The sequence below is a fragment of the Mandrillus leucophaeus genome, unplaced genomic scaffold (assembly GCF_000951045.1).
Source record: "Mandrillus leucophaeus isolate KB7577 unplaced genomic scaffold, Mleu.le_1.0 Scaffold190, whole genome shotgun sequence".
Taxonomy (NCBI): domain Eukaryota; kingdom Metazoa; phylum Chordata; class Mammalia; order Primates; family Cercopithecidae; genus Mandrillus; species Mandrillus leucophaeus.
The window spans coordinates 3,140,439-3,155,124 of NW_012101921.1; the positions used below are offsets into that span (position 1 = coordinate 3,140,439).

Consider the following 14,686-nt stretch of genomic DNA (forward strand, 5'->3'; position numbering starts at 1 on the left):
CGAATGGTGGAAGGCCCATATATGAGAGCTGAGGAAGTAAAAGATGAGATGACTGGGGAAAGAGCTAGGTCAAGGCCCCAGAGGCAATTCCCTAATTTAGACACTTGGCTAGTATAACTGTAAACAGTTAACTGAGCCTATTTATTCCCTTGAGTATTACATACTAAGAACCAAATGCTCCTTGTTAATTTGCGGAATTTGAAAACAGAGGCCAGAAAAATGCTCTACAAGGTCAAGGCTGGCAAACTGCCATCGATAGAGCCCTCTCTGCCCATTGCACCATGGACCCAGGAACCTCAGGAGCTCTGGGAAACGCTCAAGGCACCAGCTCCTACCATCTAGTCCGAACCTTCTTATTCTGCTCTGGAATTCCCCAGCATCAAACCAGCTTTTCTGCAGAATTCTTTACTTGTCTGGTTTCCAATGTGAACTCTGCCACTGGATCCTATTCCTCTGATTCCCTTGCTTCTTAGCTCTGCACCTCTCCCAGGCAAGTACTGCCTTCAAAGCCATACAAGGGAATTTGGTCCAATAATGGAACTCCCACCCTCCCTTTTTACTAAAATGAAACATACTACATTTTAGACAAAATCTACTTACAAGTTTTTTGTTTGTTTTTGTTTTGTTTTGTTTTTGAGACAAAGTTTCACTCTTCTTGCCCAGGCTGGAGTGCAATGGTGCGATCTTGCCTCACCGCAACCTCCGCCTCCTGAGTTCAAGTGATTCTCCTGCCTCAGCCTCCCGGGTAGCAGGAGTTACAGGCATGCGCCACCACGCCCGGCTAATTTTGTATTTTTAGTAGAGATGGGGTTTCTCCATGTTGGTCAGGCTGACCTCGAACTCCCGACCTCAGGTGATCCGCCCACCTTGGCCTCCCGAAGTGCTGGGATTACAGGTGTGAGCCACCACACCTGGCCACAAGTTTTATTTAAACTATCGTATTGGAAATATATTTGCCTGCCACAAAGGAAAGAAAAACAAATATTTATTGAATGTCTATTACATGTCTGGCACAGCATCAGGCTTTTCGCAGCTGCTCTTACTTCATTCTTAGAACAAACTATAAGAAAGTTATTTTTCCCAACTAATAGATGAGAGGGAATATATCACAGTGGTTAGGAACACAGATTATGGATCCATGTTATCTGGTTTAGAATCCTTTCTCTGCTACCTAGTAACTGTACAATCCAAGGCAATTTACTAAATTTCTCCATTTTCTCACTTTGCTGTTTTATAAAATGAAGGTTTTTGGGGGAGGATTGAGTTTGTTCTTATGTCTAATAAGTTATTAATGGCCATTTTCTAAAATCATCTGTTATTATGAGAAAAGCAAGTATTAAAAGAGTTTCAATTGAAATAATAGAGATGAAATAGCTGAGTTTCCATTTTGACAGGACATCCCCCTACAATGCAAGTTAATATTAACAATATGCAAAATATACAAATAGAAACCCCAAAACAAGCTGAGTCCAAAAACAAGATAATCATCTGGGTAAAAAATGAAGAGAAATGCAAAGCAGTGAGTGTGCCGATACCAGAGACCCACAGGGTTACAGATTTAGAAGCAGTAGTGGCAGCCAAAGAATTTCAGCAGCCTCATCTCTTTTGAAAAGAATCTGAAAAAGAGCTAGCTACTGCCGGAGCTGCCTGAGGCTGTAGCAGTAGGAAAAGCCATGGGCACAGGGAGCCTCTGAATCAGGCTGACTACTAACTCAGTGACTAGATCTACGATATCCCCAATTTCACTGTGAGGTGGGAGACCCAAAATGCCACTACCTAATCTAGTTCCTCTGATAAGAGAGGAAAGAGCCTAGAAAGAGATCAATAAAGAAAACAAAAGGCTCCCATCATAGCCAGCAAGCCAAAATTCAAAATATAAAAATAAATTTTATATTAAGAAAGACAATCTAAAAAAAAATCAGTAATAAGAACACAGTTTCACTCCATATGAAACTAATTTTATGGAGCAGTCTGACAAAGACTTTAAAATAACTATATTTAGGATACTGAAGTGATAAATAAGAGAATAATTTCTATTTAAGAAGAGTGAACTGGGCATGGTGGCTCACATCTGTAGTCTCAGCAACTCAGGATGCTGAGGCGGGAAGATCACTTGAGCCCAGGAATTCAAGGCTACAGTGAGTTATGATGGCACCACTAGACTCCAGTGTGGATGACACAGTGAGACTCTGTTCCTCAAAAAAAAAAAAAAATAAAGAGCAAGAAATCATGAAAAACAAGCCGTACTGAAATAAGAACAGGCATGTATAAAAATAAAAAAAATTAGAAATATCAGAAATAAAAGTATACTTTCAGCCAAGCATGGTGGCTCACACCTGTAATCCCAGCACTTTGGAAGGATGAGGCAGGCAGATCACTTGAGCTCAGGAGTTTGAGACCAGCCTGGGCAACATGGTGAAACCCTGTCTCTACAAAAAAATACAAAAATTAGCTGGGCATGGTGGCACTTGCTTGTAGTCCCAGCTACTTGGGAGGCTGAGGTGGGAGGATGGCTTGAGCCCAAGAGGCAGAGGTTACAGTGAGCTGAGATCATGCCAAGGCACTCCAGCCTAGGTGACACAGTAAGACCCTGTCTTAAGAACATATATCTATTTTTTAATATACATATATATACACACACACACACACATACACACACATATAAAACAGATGAGATGAATTCTAAAGAATTAGTGACTTAGAAGACAGTTTTCTGGGAAATTTACCCAAAACAGTATACAGAATGAAAAAACCACAAAGTATGTGTGTGTGTATACATACGATAGCTCCACACCTGGACACAGCATAGCAAAATCGTGATTAATAAAAAAATGTAAAAGCCACAGGAGATTTAAAGAAAAAAAAAATTGGAGATCTACAAAGGAACATCAATTATACCAAACACAAGTTTCTCACTGGCAATAACAAAAGCACTGAAGGAAAATAACTGTCCACCAGAATTGTACACCCCATTAAAGTATATTCAAAAGCATAGGTAAGAAAAAGACAGTCTGAAATACACAAAGAGTAAGTCTGCCTTCCGGAGACTCTCACTAAAAGAAATTCTAAAGGATGTACTTCAACAAACTACACCCACAGTAGTTTCAATGGGGTGTCTACTAGATTTGCCAAACTTCCCCCAAACTAAACTCCTGATCTTCCTCCAAAAACCTACTCTACCCACAGTCTTGCCCAACCTAATAACAAATCGATCTCTTCAGGGGCTCAAGCCAAAAACTTTGTAGTTATGCTCTCTCTCTCAAATAGCAAATCTAATCTGTCAACAGACCTTGCCTGCTCTATCTTCACGTTATATCCAGATTCAGATCACATTTTACTTCCTCCACCACTTTCCAAGTCATCACTATCTCTTTTCTGTAGTATAGCAATATTGTAACTAATCGGTCTTTCTGTTTTCACTATTATAGTCTATTATCAACACAGCAGTAAGTGTAATCCTTTTAAAAGACCAGCTCATGTCACTCCTCTGTTCACAAACACGCCAATGGCTCCCCCTTTTACTCAGAGTAAAAGCCAAAAGTTCTTACATAATGTCTTAGGCTGTCTAGTCCTTGTAACTTCTCTGATCTCATCTACAACTCTTTCCCATGCTTACACTACTCCAGTCATAAATGGTTTACCTGATGTTCTTTAAATACCTACCCCAAGCTCAAGCCTCTCAGGACTTTTTCACCTGACATTCTCTCTGCGGTGAATGCTCTTCCTCCAGGTATTTACATTCTGGTTGTACAACTGCTAATTTTCGTATTCACTATACCTTCCAGTACATGCAAATATCTCACACTAATGTTTACAAATTGGGTAAAATAAGGGGTAGATGAGAGGGAAGCTAAATAATTTGCTCAAGGTTACATAGCATTTACGTGGCAGAGAGAGAATTAAAATGTATATTGACACCAAAGCCCTTGCCTAATAAAAAGGCATTATTTCAACGTGCCTGCCCTAAATGCTCAGATCTGGCTCATGATGAAGATGCTATCAACTCTCTATTATTTGTTTTAGTAAATTTCACTATTTTATTTTTTAAAGAGATCTATCAGGTACCTAGTGGTTGCTTTGCACTCTGTTATGTCCCAAAAACAGAACCGTAGAATAGAAATTCCAAGGGCACATAATTGACAAAATGTTTTCATGTGGCTTTGGAATGTATTACCAGAGAATACTATTTTTAAGATATTATCTTCCTGATCATGTTTTATTCAGGTTACTTTTATTTCATTCCCTGAACATCTACCATTGGGGTGGGGGTTAAAGTATTAATAGTTCTAAATGAACTGGGTGACATGAATGAAGAGCTAGCTAGAAAATTAAAATACTCTACAGAAAAGTCACTCAGTGGATAACCTCTTTGGGACTGACTTGAATTGAATTGTGTCTCATTTGTTTTCGAGGTACCCCCACTCCCTTAGGGAACTGAGGAAGTTTATTACTATTAATAAACTGTTTTCTTATATTAACTGAATGATTCATGGTAACCTAAAGAAATGACTTCACCTGCAAACACAAAGCAATTCATTTCACATTCAAATATGAAGTACATTTAAAGCCAACATATTGAAGCAAAATTCCCAGAAAAGACTCAAACTGCCAGGAAGGTAGTTATGTATAATCTCCACTGAGTAAGGTAAGCCTCTGCCAATATCTTTATTTACCAAACAATACTTTACCTACCAAGCATAAGAAGGAAGAAAAGCCTTTCCCTTTCCCATAAACACAGGCTTCCACTTTGTTAGGTTTAAGAACAAGTGGCAGCTTAGAAAGGAATCATACACTTTCCGGGAACAGAAACTTTATGTCCATTTATTTTACACATCCATGAAGTTCCTCTTTTTTTCATCCAGTCCCCTCCCCAGTTCCATGCAACTCTATCACACACGTGTACTTCATTTATTCATCATCTTAAAGTTACCTACTAGGGTCCATAAATATTAATGTGTGTACAATTTCCAGGATACCTTCTATTTTTATATCCATGTGGTTGGAGACTCTCAGAAAACACAAAGATTTCCCAGGGAGCACAAAATCCAAACTCCTCATCCTGGTTCACAAAGCCCTACGTATCTGGACAATCTCATTAAACTTCATCTTATACCATTCTGTTCTTTAATACACTATGGACTCTGGCACTAGTGGATCTCATTGCTTGGAAAGCTCTTCTCCAGAAAAGGTGCTGCTTCTTGCCATTCAGGCCTTGGCTGAAATATTACTTTAGTCGGAAAGAGCCTTCCTTACCACCAAACTTTATCACATCAAAATACACACTGCTGGCAGATAGTTTATTATTTTCTACATCTCCATGTATCAAGGACACATTCCTTCCTGTTATTTCTCTATTCCCAGCACCTATAGCAGGGCCTGGCACCCTATAGGGAGCTCAATAAATATTTGTGGAATAAATGAATGACATATAATTTACTAACTCCATTGAGTATGGTAGTCTAACAAACCAGGCCGACAAAGAAAGAGGGTACAAAAACTAGAAAAGAAAGTATAAACAAAAATGTTTTCCAATGAGAAGTGCCACTGTTAGAGCCAGCAATTGATGCGGCTGCTTAGCTTCCTGTAACAGGTACAAACACATTCAGCAAATCTCCACATATCAGGGTTATAGTATTCATACAAGAATGTTTCCTACTGAAATCCCCAAACAGCCTACCAAAATCAACTCTATTAATCTAACTGCTACCCCAGGAGATCATTTTTTCTCCAAGACCCAAGAACAAAACCAAGTATCGGGTTCAAAAGCAAGTATAGTTCAGGTTCACGTAAGAGTGTTATTTAACCGAGGTTTGTACACTTGTGAACACAGAGTAGAAACTATACTTCATATGAGCAATGTCTCTGAGTTTTAACAATAGTTATAAAATTTAATTCAAGATGATAACTTTTTCCTTTCTTTCTTAGGCTCTTTAGGAGATCTCCTCTAGGCCCATAGCTTCATCTATTTCCTCTATTTGGCTGACTTTCAAATATATACCTCCAGCTGGAGTGAACAACTGTCCCTATTTGCCTGGGACTAAGGGATTTCCCAGAATGCTGGACATTCACTGCTAAAATACTGGGGGAGTCCCAGGTCACGCTATCTCCAACATGAACCCCTGTGTCAATCTCCTGACCTGTATTTCCAACTGTCTGCTATCCCACTAGGCAGCCTCCCAACACCACCTTTAACTCAGCATGTTTAAAGCATTGTTCTCCCTCCCATCGTGCCCTTCTTCTTGCCTTGCTTTTTTTTTTCCATTATTGGCATTAAATATTATTCCCATCACCTAGGATAGACAGTTCAGGGAGTGGATCTTTGTCTTGGTCTTTAATGTCTGTCTTGTAAATTATGTGACTTACTTATCTAATCCCAAAGATTAAAATGCTAGGTTGAAAGTTCCTCTAAGAACAAGGCCCATGTTTTACCAATATTTTTATCCTACCTATCACAATTCCTTATAGAAAGCAATATCAATAAACTTGTTAAACTGCTAACCTCTGAAACACTATGAAATTCCAGAAAAACATTTACATTCTAGTGCTGGCTCAATCACCAACTACATGTGTAGTTATAGATAAATCACTTGATTTATCAGTGCTTTCGAATGCAAATAAAATAAAAATGCTTTGAAAATTCAATGAACATTCTCTGGGCTATATAGAGAAGATAATGACTCTAAAATACATAAGCACCAAAGTTCCTGATGAGAATGTCCCCAAAACTCCTCATCATGGTCCCATACAATCCTTAGTCCCTTGTTCAAGTCCTCACACCCCTCTCTTAGTTCCACAGAGTTGTATGTTTCCTATTTAGACTCTGGTAATTATTTCTAGGTTCACAGTAACTGTGGCCTACCATATCATATTCTCAATGGTCAAAGAGAGCTCAATCAAACACAGCATCTGGCACACAGTAGATGTTTAAGAAATCTTTTCTTGAATAATTAAATAAGGAGCAACTAGTGCTGGTGCCAGCTGGCGCACATTAGCTGTGCCTGCAGGTAGGCATAAAATTGACAAACCAGGTATAAAAAGCAGGGAGCTGGAACTCTAAGTCTTCTCAATGGTGAGGTCACTGTGCCTATAAAAAGCAGAATAGAGTTCTGACTATTCAATGAATCTTCTGTCTGCTCCCTAGCAAAGGAAAGATTTCTTTATAAGGAAGTGATCTCAAAACTTCAGTGTTGCTGGTGTTTATGATAATGAAGGAATTGAGAGGTAAAAATGAAACCATGCAAGGTTCCCAAGAACAATACAGCAAACCCTAGTTGTTTGTTTTGGTTCTTCATCACATAATCCAGGGCCTAGCAAGGATATAAAAAGAAAGGTTCTTGAGTGAAACAGTCTTTGGTTCTTTGAGCCAACTCTGTGTAGGCACGAACCACAGCCATGGGGAATTCCAAAATCCTGCTTTTGTTAGTGAATGCCTTTCCACTAAATAAGCAGACAGCCTCTTGTCTGAAGGCATTTTGTTTTTATTTGGTTATCTTGTCAAACTAATACAAAATAATCAGTGTCTTTAGCCTCTGAGTACATTGTAAAATTGCAACCATCTTAAAAGGGGTTCAAGGTTCATCATAAACAACTCAGTAACACAAAATGTTATTAATCTACAAAATATGGCCAGGCGCAGTGGCTCATGCTTGTAATCCCAACACTTTGGGAAGCCAAGGCAGGAGGATCTCTTGATCTCAGGAGTTGGAGACCAGCCTGGGCAACATGGCACAAGCCCATCTCTATAAAAAATACAAAACAATTAGCCAGGTGTGGTGGTGCACACCTGTAGTCCCAGCTACTCAGGAAGCTGAGGTGAGAGGACTGCTTGAGCCCAGGAGGTTGAGGCTGCAATGAGCCAATATCACACCACTGTGCTCCAGCCTAGGCAAAAGAGCAAGACCCTATCTCAAATATTTATACACACATATACATACATATATCAGCAACAACAACAACAAATGGTTTACCAGTTCTCAAGGAAGCTTACCAAAAATGTATCCAGCTTCTCTCGGTCTTTTATATCTGAAATCCTGACTTTCTCAATCAGAAACTAGAAAGCGGCACTGTATGAAGAGTAGAAATTCTTAAAGAGGGAGGGAGGGAGGGAAGAAAAAGGAAAGCAAAGGAGGGAGGGAGGGAGGAAGGAAGGAAGGAAGGAAGGAAAGGGAGGGGAGGGGATGGCAGGGGAGCTGGGAGGGGAGAAGGAAGGAAAGAGGGAAGGAAAGAGGGCAGGAGGGCAGGCAGGTAGGCAGGCAAGAAGGCAGGCAGGAAGGCAGGCAGGCAGATGCACAAAAAAGAGGTAGGGAGGGCCAGGCGTGGTGGCTCACTCCTGTAATCCCAGCACTTTGGGAGGCCAAGGCCGGTGGATCACCTGAGGTCAGGAGTTCACGACCTGCCCGGCCAACATGGTGAAACTCAGTCTCTACAAAACACAAAAAAATTAGCTGCGCATATTGGTGCACTCTTGTAATCCTAGCTACTCAGGAGGCTAAGGTGGGAGATTCACTTGAACCCAGGAGACAGAGGTTGCAGTGAGCCGAGATTGCACCACTGCACTCCAGCCTGGGAGACAGAGCTAGACTCCATCTCCAAAAAAAAAAGGTAGGGGGTTTGTTGTTGTTGTTTTCGTATGCTAACTGCTATGGCCTAAGCCCCTGCTAAAAGTAACAGAAATGAACAGGCCAGGCTATAGCTGGTATTCAGGCCTTTGTATTATCTTGAGTAGATAACTGAAGCAAATTATTGTTCCATAAACAGATTACTCCAACTTCTATCCACAGGGCTACCTCACTCCCACTGGATAAGTATTCTAAGATAAGAATAAAACCCGCAGACTAAAATCAAATTACATATGCTGTATACCCAACTAATTGGTCATTAGACAATTATTTTGTACCAATAAATCCGATTCCCTGACTATAAAGTGGCTTTTCAATGGCTTCATCCATCTAACTACATGTAGTAGCAAGGAGCTATTTTTAACTTATATTACTATTGCTAACTGAGAAATGTCACCTTCATTTCCTCAAACTCTTTCAGTAAGATTTTTTTTTTCTAACTTAGAAATTTTCCCAATCTCTAATAATTTCATAAGCTAAATTCCCCCACTCCATTCAATCTTTAGTCAAGTATTACATTCATTATTTCAAGGTTCATGTTTATTATTTCAATGAAACTAAATACTAACGTACGTGTGCAGGAAGGTTGTGTGCATGTACGTTTTAAAAAGGGAACATAACCCTGAAGCACCAGGAAACTTTAAGCCTGAAAAATGATTTGCCCAAATGAAATCCTGTTAGAAAGCTACATATCAAGAGAAGCCATCTTAACCTCCCTCACCACTATCATACATTATTGAGGCTTACTGCAGGCTAAAACATTAGGGGGCTATTTTGAAGACTTAGCTGCAGGCACAGGCAATAATACAATGACCAAATCTAAATTGAATTACCAATCAGAGGGCCATGGGGAGAAGGGCAAGATACAGTGGATTAAAAGAAGTGGTTGGAAGATGTACCAGATAGTTGGTTCTCTCAATGATTTAATATAATCATTCCCTAAGATCTAAGAGAAAAAATTAATATTAAAAAAAATCTAAAACTTTACTTAAAAAGCTGGCATAGAGGTTACTCACTGAGAACAAGGTCCCTCTGCTATTGTATCTAAATGACAAGTATTATTATGAAAACTTTTTAAATGAGTGTTCAAATATTGAGAAAAAAACAGTAATATCTGACTCAACTATTACAGTAGGCTTAAAACTGAAAATAAAAATGCAGGAGTCACTAACAAAGACTTAGAATTTATACATCAAGACATTCGAGTTTTCTCCAGAATCTTTTAATCCACAATAGAAATGGGAAATTAAAAGGATTTTTCTCTATATAAAGAATATGGCTCCCCAGGGTGGCTCATCTCTTATTCTTTATTTAAGTATTCATATTTCAAATAAAATTAATAGGACACTCAGTGAGAAATAAGTGTCTTATTTAGACACATTTGCCAAATGAAATGTAAATAAAAGTTTAGGCTGGGCGCGGTGGCTCATGGCTGTAATCCCAGCACTTTGGGAGGCTGAGATGGGGATACTGCTTGAGCCCAGGAGTTTGAGACCAGCCTGAGCAACATGGCAAAACCCCGTCTCTACAAAAAATAAAAAATTAGCCGGGTGTGGTGGCAGGCAGCTGTAAGTCCTAGCTACTTGGGAGGCTGAGACAGAAAGATCACTTGAGCCAGGAGGCAGAAGTTGCAATGAGCCAAGATCATGCCACTGCACTCCTGCCTCAGCAACAGAGAGACTCTGTCTCAAATAAATAAATTAAATTAAAAATAAAGTTTATACAAGATTGTATATTCTTTCATTCAAAGTTGAATGACTTTTCCCCAAAATCTTATACATTACGTTTTGCATTTATTTCTTTCTCAACTGCAAATTCTTTAGAGACTTGGTATTTCATTCTCCAGAAAGGTAGAAGAAATTATTTTTTCACTATTATATTTAAATTGTTCATTAAAAGTTTTCTGTTTAATTTGAATCATTGTAGTTATAATTAACTGATGAAAGTTTAAATACATATTTAAATGATTTCTGTCCACAGAATTGTTGATGTCCATGAATAAGTACTAGTATTTTATGACAAAAACTGCTAAATGTCACAATTTAATTTTTTCAGGCCAATAATGCGAAAATGATTATAATTACTGCAATAAACATCTGAAGATTAAGCTACATTTCAACAAGTAAAGCAATTCAAATATTTGAAGAGTAAGACAACACCAAGCACTAACAAATCTCCCTTCTAGATTCAGAATTATAATCAATGATTCTGTCCCCTTATAGTTAAGTTTGTATCTTATGGTTGGAAAGTTAGATTCCCAACTTAACATCCTAGAAGTCTGTTCATTTTCATCAGAAGAACGATTTCAAATAATAAAATCATAGAAAGTAAACAAGCAAATATGAATGTCATCAAAAAGTTGAATTTAGAGTTTTATGACATTAACAAACTTAAGCACTCCAATCAAATGCTTAGACAAGTAATTACACACAGGCAGGCAATTACGTTTTTCAAGGACAATAGGAATATTTCACTGACTTCTAAATAGAAAGCACTACATGAGAAAATCAGACTACAGAAAATTAACTCAACACACTATTGGTGTGTTATGTGTGTTACAAGTGTTGCTTTCAAAATATTCCCAGAAAAAATAACAATGTCTCCATCCCTATTTATTCTTAGATGATTGTTTAATAGTGAAGTCAGTTTACATTTGAAGACATTTTGCATAATCCTATTAAAAACCAATTCAAACAATGTGGGTCACGTTTAACTCTTCAGTTATTTATCCATTAATCTCTTTAAGTGCTTCCTTCCTTAACACAGCTGTAGCTCAAGAGGTGGACAGCAGTTGGCCTCCATTTCTGTGGATTTTCATGAATGCCCAGATTTCTCTTTGCAAACTTTTAAAATGTTGTATACCTAAACAACTTTTTCATAACTTAAGAGCTTATAAAACGCTTTCAAAAGGACTCCAAAAGAAACATTTTCTTTTAAAAATAAAAACCAAACAAAAGGAAGCCACACACACTGTAAAGATGTTCTCTGCAAAACATTCTGTTCAGCAGATTTGAAATGTCTCTCAAGGGATCAAGAACTACTTGGTTTGAAAGCAACAATTGAGAACTCCTAACAGGTTGGCTAAAAGCCAACAGTAACAGCCATGAGAACATATTTAAAGTAGATGAGGAGTGGCTAAGATACCAGGCATTGGGCCTTCCCTAGTCTCCCCACTCCATTTATTTGGAATGCCTTCAACTGTACCATTCAACCACAGTTATTCAAAAGCCTCTGTCATTAGTCCTCTGTTCTTTCTCCTTTCATGCTCTCCATCAAAGACTGCAATCTTACTATGATATTTTTGGAGAAAACTCACAAATCTACATCTCTGTTATATCACCCAAACTAATCCTCTATCTCTAACAGCTGACTTAAATATTTCCATCAGGATATGCCGTCATTATCTCATACTTAACACATAAAAAATCAAAAAAACTTACTCATCTTTATCAAACCATTCCCTCTTTCAACTTCCTTGGTTTTGTTAACATCAACCCCATTTGTCTGGTGACCAAGACTTAGAATCACAGAAGGAACCATGAACTCCCTGGTAACCTCCACTACTCACATTCAGTTGGTTCATGTGGCAGATGGCATTTTTCAAAGATGGCTACCACAACATCTCCTATCTACATATACTTCTACAACATGATCTTGCCACTTTGCCATCAAAAGGTGGATTGAATCCAGGCTGACCCTAAGATGCACTTAAAATCAAAGGAATGTGACTAAAGCAATGCAATGAGACTTCCAAGGCTAGGTCAGAAAAGATCATACAGCTTCTGGCTGGTTCTCTTGGAATATTCTCTCTGGGGGAAGCATGCTGCCATATAAGAATTTCAACCCCAAGACTGCCATGCTGGGGTGAGAGGCCACATGTAGTCCCAAATGGGCCCAGTCTTCTAGCTAGTCCCACCAAGGTGCCATAAATGTGAGTGAAGCTGTCTTAGGTCCCTTGTGACCAGTTTGTCTGCCAGCTGAATGCCCCCAATTGAACTCAGTAAATACCCTAAGGAAGAATCACCCAGCTGAGCCCTGCCCGAATTCTTGAGATACAAAATCATGAATGTAATAAAATGTGTTCACAGCTTTCCTTCTAAGCACTCAATACATCATGTGAGGAGTTGCTACTATCTATGTGGGGTCAAAAGTTAACTAAAACCCCACGTTTGTCTCTACTCCCAGAGCCATCACCCAAGAGGAAGCCCTCATCACCTCAGATCTACTTTGTTATAACTGATTCCAGGCTCTCCTTACTATAATCTGTCATTACAATCTATCTAACCTAACATTTCCAACCAGAAAACTACTTTTGCATGCCAACCCCACAACCAACATCAATCTCATGTTTTACATTTGTAGAAAATTCTATAATGCAAATGGGTCTTCATAAATATCTATTTTATTTGATTCATACAACAAAAGCCAGAGAGATCTGTCAATAGGGCAAATACCCTTTTCCTTAAAGATGAAGAGATCAAAGGTTAGGGAGGTTAATTTTTGTACAATCTCACTGCCAGTAAATGGAATGAATATATACAGAATTAAGAGCCTGAGTCACAGATTTACTGCTATTCCTCCATTCTATAATGCCTCCTATGATCTATTTCAGAGCAAAATGTTTGATGCTTCTCTCCATCCCTGCTACAGTAAATCTATTTCCAAATCTCTATAATTTGGCCTCAATCTATCAACTTGCCTGGTTATTTCCTACTAACTCCACCTCTACAGGAAGGTTGGCTTATTTATTCACCTTGCCGATTCTAGGCTCTGAACATTTACTCACAATGTTTCCTTCTTTCAACTTGTGCATTAGCACAAATTCCACCTCCTCCATGAAGCCCTACCAGCCTATCCCCATTGCTTTCTCTCTCTGCTATATGATTTATATATAAATATGATTTATAAATTTCACCCAAAATTGCGCAGTGTTATCTTTTTCAAGTGTGTTTGTCTTACTTCCAGGCTGGTATTCAATCCATACACATCCATATATAGAGAGATGCTGGGTGCTGCATATACCCAGTGTTGGTTCTGACCAGTCAGTGCTCACAACATACCTTTTGTTAAATATTCTGAATTTCATCTCTACTTATTTCTCAAACTAAACCATAAGCTCTTTAATAACAGGAACTTCATCTTATAAAAAACCATAATATCATCCAAACCAAGCACAGTACTAAGCACACTGCTGGTATTCATACATTCTTGTTAACTGATTTGATGGGAGTGGAGTGTGTTTTGAGGAAAAAAAAAAATGTTCATAGGTCATGTCTACACTGGAAACAAAAAGTTGAAAAGATAAAATATTTTCAAGATCAGCAGTTTAATGTCAGGGACTTTTTAAAAAGTATCATTTAAAGACATTCTGTGCAGCTCGTAACTGCCAAAATGTTTCATAAATGTTTTTACCAGGCATGTGAAAAAAAAAGTTTCAAAAATATTCAAGGAATAGATGTCTTAACAGTCCAAAATAAAATGTTTGCTGAGGCTACAAGGCTGGCAGAACTCTGCTTCATTTCAAAAAGTTTCCAGGCAATGGAAATGTTTTCCTGGAAAATACTACCTTTTATTTAGAGAACACTTGCCATGAACACTTAGTCATTAAGTAATTTAAGGTTTCCTCACAAGCTCTTTGGAGGAAATATATTACATGGATGAATGAAATTATCTGTAACTATAATGTCAAGAAATACATTTGGTTAAATATATGAAATCTATCTAAATATTAGCTTTCCAGGTAAAAGGAAAAAAAATCTTTTCTACTTTTCAGTCTACTTACTGAAAACTTTTCTATAAGATAAATTTATGAAGAAAAAGAAAAACAAAATCTTTAAGTGCTTCTCTAATACAAACCCCAAAAATTGCAAGGTCTATTTTATTCCAAACACCAAGTAATTTTCAAACAGACAAAACATTTATTTCATTCAAAGAAAAAAAAAAAAACAGTAATTTCAAAGCTATTTTTAGCAAAATCTTTTGAGTTTGCTTCAAATCACCTTTCAATGAGAGAATAACAACTCAGTTTGGACATTTCAATCATCTGCAGTAAATCATACAATGAAACC

General features: G+C 38.1%; 1 protein-coding gene across 1 annotated transcript in view; it reads right to left on the minus strand.

Moving 5' to 3' along the window:
- The window catches only part of THADA (thyroid adenoma associated), a 376,494-nt gene that overhangs the window by 292,011 nt on the left and 69,797 nt on the right, over positions 1-14,686 (minus strand). The window lies entirely within an intron of this gene.